An 8,268-nucleotide genomic window follows, 5' to 3' on the forward strand; every position below is an offset into this window, starting at 1 on the left:
TGCACAACATAAACTCATGACCCCAAGGTTAAGAGCTGCATGCTCTACTAACTGAGGCACCTGGGCACCCCAAGTTAAGTCTATTCTCATATTCCCTCTTTCCTAACATGAAGGTTATGCCTTCCCTTTCATTTAACTCTTTCCCTTTAGAAAAGTAACGCAGTGCATCGACTACACTTCAACAACAAAGACAGAATGTGAGAATGCATTCTTACAGGACCAGAGTCAAATAATACCATAGTGACAAATCTAGATAGCCTTTAACTACATTTCCCTCATTCGACAATCCCTATTACATCTTCCTGGATTTAATTTGTGTGTGTGACACAGAGTTGGGAACCTCCATGAAAATTCCGCACCATTTCTGTTTGTTCATTTGCAAGGTGTCTTGACAGATGTTCTGCATCTCGACGATCAATACGAAGGAATAAAGGTCTCCTTACGTGGGTCTTGACCAATGAGATTTCTACATGAATGGCTGTCATTTTGTGCTGACATATGATGCCATTTAAGATATCCCCACAGAAGTACAAGTTCCTACGTGGTGGTTTTGTTGCAAAGGGACCACAAGCGACATCCCTCTCTGTCCACACCCTCTGCTGGAGGACTTGATGCCCCTACGTTGAGAGGTGGAATGCCCTTGCCCGGCCTTGAATCTGAGCTGGCTCTCTGCAACCAGTCCCACACCATGAGGTGGTCTATGCAAGACCAGAAGAATCACCAGCTGAAGGCAGCCCGTGATTGCAAAACCAGAGACTCGTGGTGCCTTAGAGAAATAAATAACTGAGCTTATGTTGCCAAAGCTGTATAGACGACAACTTCACCAAAGAGCACGGAATGCTAATTCGAGGTCTGAACATCGCACTCATTGACTTCTGTTCTTCCTATTTTGTGCTGGGTGGCAGAACCGATTTCTGTGCAGGGAAATAGACTCCTCCACACAATCTTATTTTTCTCTGTTGGGTAAGTTTTACCAGCATTATAAAACCACAGTGACTGAGGACATAAAAGCCATAAACCATTGTTGTGGTCAGCAGCCTTCACATCAATGTCCCACACTCCACTTGGCCATTTCACGGGTGTGTGTGGGTTTGGAAGGAAAATCGAGACATGTCCTCAACGAAACTAAAACGAGCCTTCCTCTAACTGTGGTTTTTGGAAATGTTCAGAATATCAGCTTTTTATAAACATGCACGTATACAAAATTAATGAAAACAGGACAAACCTAAATCAGTGGTGACATAGTGTGCGACTTCCAATTTTCCTGTTTAAAGATATTTTGAAAGTCGAATGCTTTGAAAATGCTTAATACTTCACACTATTTAATAGTTATGAATGCCTAAAAACTACTTAATAAAATAATTAATATCTAATAGAATACTTAGAAATAAAAGATGGACTATTTATTGACTCCAACCCATTAGTTTTGGCTAAGAATGTCAGTACTAATAATAATTTAATAAGAATTTATTATACTGTCTTCTGAGTAGAATTTATATCTGCAACATCAACCGAGTTACATCAAGTGTTTCCTTGTACTGAAGGTAGGTTGAGAACAAAATAATTTAACATCCAATGGCCTAGAGTGTATCTTAATAACATCTTAATAAAATATATTTGCCATATTCCTCCAAAATAGTCAAAACAACAGAGAAGGAAGTCTGAGCTAACGTCATCTCCTGAACCCATTCATCAAAGAGAACGCTTGCGGCTCAGCTCTGTTGCCCAAATCCACACAGAGAAACACAAATAAAGGTCCATTGGTGCCTTTGGAAAGGCTACCCATCTCCCGAGTCACCGCGTGGCAAAACCATTCATATCGACTTCTTCCATCCCATTTTCCAGGAGGCCATGTGTAGACCCTTGAATAGATTATGACAGCAGGAGAATATTTGGGGAATTGAAGTCCCAGAGAGATGAAATGACCCTCACAGGCAAATATAGATTCGGATTCAGTCGGTGAGGGGCAGGACCTGAGAATTCCCACTCCTATTAGGCTCTCTGGCCCTGGAGGTGATGCTATCGCTCAGGTCCAACCTGCACCACAAAACGGGATCCCTGGGTCCTGGAGTCCCATTAAGGGCACACAATTTCCATCGTTGTGGTTAGTAGATATCAACTTCAGATGCTCAGGAAAAGGACAGAAGCTCTAAAACAATGAGGGTCTGGGTCTAACAAATTCTCCTCCCATCTTCATGGCGGCCAACATCGGACATTCAGGAATCTCTGGAACAGAAATTCCCGTTGACTGAACGGCATTGGAAACTAAGCTGAGGCAAACTTTGGTCTTCAGATACAGGCAGTTCTCGACTTAGGATGCTCCCACTTAGAGGTTTTGTTTTTGTTTTTGTTTTTACTTTATGGTGCTGTGAAAGCACTCTGTGTTCAGTAGGAAACCATATTTGGAATTTTTTCATTTCGATCTTTACCTGAGTTAGCGACGTGCAGGACAGTCCCGTCTCAAGGAAGATCAGAATCCTGAATTCTACGTCTTTGAATTATGCACGAGGATCTAATCATGACTATGCGCTTGTCAACTTCCACATAGGAGTGTGGGAACCACCCTAAGGGATAGACCACGGGTTTCGTGAGAAGAGGTTCTTCTCACCAATGTGGTTTCGTAACTTTCCATTGATTTCAAATGTTCAGAAATTCAGTCTCAGCACACAGTATAATTAGCTTCCCCATCGCCACCTCTGTACTATTCTCTTCTTGTCAAGATTTGCTTAGGTAAAACATGCTTTGAATCCTGAACGTTGACCCATTTCTGGAGCCCGATGAACTGGCCTACGAACACCATCTCCAGGTTTCGAATCACAGCTGGAACCCAAAGGGTTGGGCCTCACTTTAAACCCATAAATTCAGCTTCCCAGGAAATTGTTTTCCCTCAGCTCTTTCTACCATCGGTCTATACACGGACAGCGGCCGTGTTGAAAAGATCACACCCTGTGTCCCCTCTGTAGCAGATGCCATCGCTCTACCTTCCATGCGCCTAAAAGCACCATCCGTTGGGCTTTTCTCCAAATCGTATTTATCTTTTACGTAATGACATTCTCATTTCAGGAAAAGGAAGTGTCTCCATTTTTTCTTCTTCCTCTTTGATGGATAGTTGCTCAAGTGGAAATTTTTAAGAACCAAAAAAAAGGAGCCTGTGGCTATTGTGTTTCCGTGAAACATTCAGTGTTGATGGATGTGATTGCAAAGTCAGCATTCAGGCGACTGGGGCTTCTTGTAAGTGCCAGGCGCAAGGTCATCCATCATGTAGAATCAATCCTATCTTTCTACCCTCTTCTGCGTTCCGAACCTCAGGGGAAGGGCATCTGCCTCGTTGATACGATGAAACTCTCCCCATTCTACTCAGAGAACGAGATGTGCTTCGAGAAGTCTTTGGTGCATGGATGTCTCTCGCTAATCAAGAAAGGAGACAAAATGAACTCCTCGAAAGTGTAGGAGTTTTACGAAACTCTCCATGATTTTCATGAGACAACCGGTTTTTGATTTCACGAGGAATGATTTATAGCGTTGGACTTTCTCCCTCAAATCATAAATCATTTAGCGTGGACTCTTCAGATTGCAAAATATTCTCCACGTGCTTAAATGATGGTCTTTTTGGCTCCATCTCATGCCACAGATGGACCGCTAGTGAATAAATAAACATAAATAAACGGGGTCCTCAAAGTAAATAGTGGGAAACAGTCTAATTATTGCTCTATAATGATCCATTCCCTAGGAAAAATATTCCTAGCAGCAAACACAAGAACATTACAGTCCAAAGACAATGCTATGGGGAATTTTCTGACATCTGATCCTATAATGAGGGAAACAGATCTTTAAAGCAAAGAAGGACCCCTCTCTAAGGGAACACTGGATTTAATTTTTGTGTAGTAAGGGTTTTCTTTTTTTGAATGGTGAATATAGTGGAATTTTTGACATGCTTCAACAAAAAAGTAGGACAATGAGAAAATATTAAGGCTTTGTATTGATGTCCCTCATCTAAATGTCTTTGAATGCTCAGGGCGCCTGGGTGGCTCAGTCCTTTAAGCATCTGACTTCAGCTCAGGTCATAATTTCGCAGTTTGAGGCTTCAAGCCCCTTCTCGGACTCTGCTGACAGCTCAGAGCCTGGGGCCTGCCTTAGAGTCTGTGTCTCCCTCTCTCTCTCTGTCCCTCCCCTGCTTGCACTCTGTGTGTGTGTGTGTGTATGTGTGTGTGTGTGTCTCTCTCTAAAATAAATAAACATTAAAAAAGTTAAAAATAAATAAATAAATAAATAAATGTCTTTGAGTGCTCTTTAAATCCAAAGATAAATTGAGTGTCCTTTGATTCTATAGGACTATATAACAAATGGTTCCTTTCTTTTGGTAAAATATCCAAATATTGTTAGAGACAATAGATAATGCCTGATTTTCCTTCTCATGCATACATTTATGTATTTATTTATTAACATTTATTCATTTTTGAGTTACAGACTGTGAGTGGCAGAGAGAATCCGAAGCAGGCTCTAGGCTTTGAGCTGTCAGCACAGAGCCCAACACGGGGCTCGAACTCACAAACCATGAGATTGCGACCTAAGCTGAAGTCAGACACTTAATGAATTTAGCCAGCCAAGTGCCTGTACTCATTCATTTTGATGTTACATAAATCCAGCCATCTAAATTAGCGCGGTGCAAACAAAAGCCAGGTATATGGGCTGCAAAAAGAAAAGTTAATCATTGATCAAACATTTGTCATTCTTGTGTGTGTGTGTGTGTGTGTGCGTGCTTAACAACTATTTTGGGATTCTGTAGCGTTATTTTTTTTTCTGGTGTTGACTTCTTGAGGCGTTTTTCTCTGCAGATATTTTATGTAATCCTTATATCTGGGTTATTCATATATATCTCTTGCTTATATGCAACTCATTTATATATAACTTCATCTTTACAATGTGTTTGCAAATTCCAAAAAAAAGCTCATATTCTTGGGACCTGAGTTTTTTGAAATGAATTAAAAATAAAACCCCTTTTTCCAGCTTCAGAGTTTCTAGGAATTCAGAAAAGATTCTATCACCTAGCTTAGACCTCATCTCAACATATCTGTGCAAGAAGAAAGGAAAAAAAAAAAAACCACGGAAATCATTTATTCAGAATAATTCAAGTAGATACTTCTGGGTAATGAACGTTGAGGGGGAAAGAATGGGTCTCCAAAGCAGAAGGAAAATAAGGAAAATGGCATCTGATCATGATCTCACGGCACATGGTTCATGGGTTCGAGTCCCGTGTCGGGCTCTGTGCTGGAGTCATGATCTCACTCTTTCTCAGAAATAAATAAAACATTAAAAAAAACAAACAAACAGTATGCATGGGGTCCAGAAACTTTGCTACTGAATATTTAACCATGAAAGAAAAAAAAAAACAACAAAAAAAACGAGGGAAAAAGTGTCCGGACAAGGATTCCTCCCCCGGCACCCTGCGCTCTCAGGTGAACTAGCCCGGACAGGTAACTGGTAAACAATCCTAGCAACAAATAACCATCACGAAAACATTGAAGAGAATGGCTCTCTCCTCCCGCCTGGGCACCTCTGCTCCTTTGCAGGCACCTCTGTCTTTCCCCCTGGGGGGCACTGTCCTCAGCAGACGACCTTGCCAGCCTCACTCACCCCTCGGTTCTCGGTTCCTCTCACCTGGAGGTAACACAGACACTTTATTCTTCTAATCTAAGCTCATCTCTGGGACCTTTGCCCAGAGGATCAATATTGGATAGATGGGTCCTTGAGCCAAGTACAGCTTCCATTACAAACCCTCTCCGCTCACATCTTACCACCCGCCAGGTAAGCCTCACACAAGGTGCAAGATCAGAAAACCCTACAAACGCCAAAAGAATCCGGATCTGACTTCAGTGGGGAAATGTGAGTGTTTGGTGCCATCTAGTGGGTGTGATATGCCATCAAGCCCTAGAACGAGGTATTCTTACATGACCGTGAACATGGGGTACACCCGGCCCATTTTAAGGTCAATCAATCGGACTCTGTTTTTCCAAAATGATTGTGAACCGGCGTTCAAAATGTTGGCAACTGCATTTTTTCTAATTGATGTGTACCCCAGCCTAACAGGTACGGGGTCTCCTTTTGGGGCGATAAGTGTACGGAGAGGCTAGAGAGAGGTACTACTGTCTTTGAGGACATTGTGTATGTTATATGCCACGGAATTATATGGTTTAAGAAGTTATGTTTATGGGGGCACCTGGGTGGCTCAGTCTGTTAAGCATCTGACTTTGGCTCAGGTCATGATCTCACGGTTCATGCTTTCAAGCCTGCCTGTCTCTCTACCTCTCCTCCACCCTCACTCTGTCTCTCTCCGTCTCTCAAAAATAAATAATCATTTAAAAAAAAAAAAAACCTTAAAACATTATGTTTATGGTATGAGGAAATGGCCACAAGAAAAAACTAGATTTTTTTCTAAAAATTGAGGGTTGGCCCATACCACAATCTCCCCAGTCAGAGTCACATGTGTTGCCTAATAGTGACCCTTTGACACTTAACCCTTCCACACAGCTCACCGGGCTACCTTTGAAAATCACACCGCAGACCGTGTCACTGCCTTTCTGAACGTCGCTGGTTTTCGCCCTAACGACCTCTCCGAAGAATCCGTCCTGAGTGTACAGAGCCCTGAAGTGGCCCGTGTGAACATAGCACAGTTGGCCATTGGAAGGATTCAACCTTTCTTTAAAAGCCAGCGTCCCTGGGGTGTGAGTTGTGGGGAGGGGACCAGAGGGTCTGTCGGGTGGTATGTTCATAAGGCGTGCATGTGATGATTCGATACAGGTAGATGGTGAAATGAGCACCACAACGCAGTGAATTAGCACGCGCATCACCTCACACTTCTCTGTGTGTGTTGGGCGTGCCCACTCGAGGTCTACTTTCTCAGCAAATTCCCGTATGCACGACACTATCATGAAGTGTAATTGCCTTGCTGTGCGTTAGAGTAAGTCCCCAGGGCTTCTTCAACCGATCGATGAACATTTCTGTCGCTGCCCAAGGTCGCCCCCAGCTCACAACGCAGCCCCTTGCGATCGGCACCGTGCCCTCGGCTTCTATGAGTTTAACTTTGCTTCACGTTCCATATACAGCTGAGAAGTTACAATATTTGCCCTCCTCTGCCTGGCTTACCTCTCAGCGTAATGCCCTCAAGGTCCACCCGTGTTGTCTCAGAAGGCAGCATTGCCTTCTTTTTAAGAAAGAATTGTGTTCCTTTGTATGGGCCTTCTACATCATCTTTACCGATTCAGCCACCACCACACCCTCCCTCGATGGCCTTGAGAAGGTGATGCTTAGCTAACTCCGCAGAGGGAGAATGCCCTGAAGAAGAGCAAATAACGTTTCTCTTCAATATACAGTAAAGCCTCCGTTTCCAAGGATAATTCATTCTGGATCATGCTTGTACTCCAAAGCATTCGTACATCAAAACGAATTTCAAGAACCATTGGCCCGTTGTGATTGTGTGACATTCGGCGTCATGTGCTACTCACATCGCAAGATGTCGGCCATTTACCAAGTTAAAGTTTTCTTTTAATTTTTTTTTTTTTTTTGAAAGAGAGAGACTGACGGTGAGCGGGAGAGGGGAAGAGAGAGACAGAGAGACAACAGAATCCAAAGCAGGCTGCAGGCTCTGAGCTGTCCCCACAGAGCCCGACGCGGGGCTCGAACTCACGGACTGCGAGACCATGACCTGAGCTGAAGTCTGACGCTCAACCGAGTGAGCCCCCTGCCCCCAGGAGCCCCAAGTTAAAATTTGTTAGAAACGTTTGCTCATCTATCGGAACCCTCGCAAAACAAGTGACTCACAACCCAAGGTTTTACTATATATATATATATACACACACACATATCTTCTTTATCTATTCACCCATTGATGGACCCTAGGGCTGCTTACATATCTTGACTATTGTAAAAACTGGTGCAAAAAAAAAAAAATCATAGGGGTGCATATATCCTTTTGAATTATTGTTTTCATTTGGGGAGAGGAAGTAAATACCCTGGTGTGGAATAACTAGATGGTATGGGATTCATAGTTTTAATTTTTTAAGGAACCCACAGGGTGTTATGCTAAGTGAAATATGTCCGACAGAGGAAGACAGGCGCCGTATGATTTCGCTTATATGTGGAATCTAAAAAAATGATACAGAGGAACCAACATGGACTCATAAATACAGAAAACAAATCTGGTTGCCCCAGTTCCCGCCCCCTCCGGCCGATAACCATCTGACACACCGTGCCACTGAGCCGTCAGCTGCT

General features: G+C 43.0%; 1 long non-coding RNA gene across 1 annotated transcript; it reads left to right on the plus strand.

The window, feature by feature from the left end:
- The first annotated feature begins 5,533 nt into the window (after positions 1 to 5,533).
- On the plus strand, positions 5,534 to 7,573 carry LOC120240553. The gene is made up of 3 exons (XR_005530653.1): positions 5,534 to 5,664; positions 5,806 to 5,883; positions 6,529 to 7,573. It is a non-coding gene; the product is annotated as an uncharacterized LOC120240553 (long non-coding RNA).
- The last annotated feature ends 695 nt before the right edge of the window (positions 7,574 to 8,268 follow it).

Source organism: Hyaena hyaena, unplaced genomic scaffold (assembly GCF_003009895.1).
Source record: "Hyaena hyaena isolate Hyena2069 unplaced genomic scaffold, ASM300989v1 scaffold_259, whole genome shotgun sequence".
NCBI lineage: Eukaryota > Metazoa > Chordata > Mammalia > Carnivora > Hyaenidae > Hyaena > Hyaena hyaena.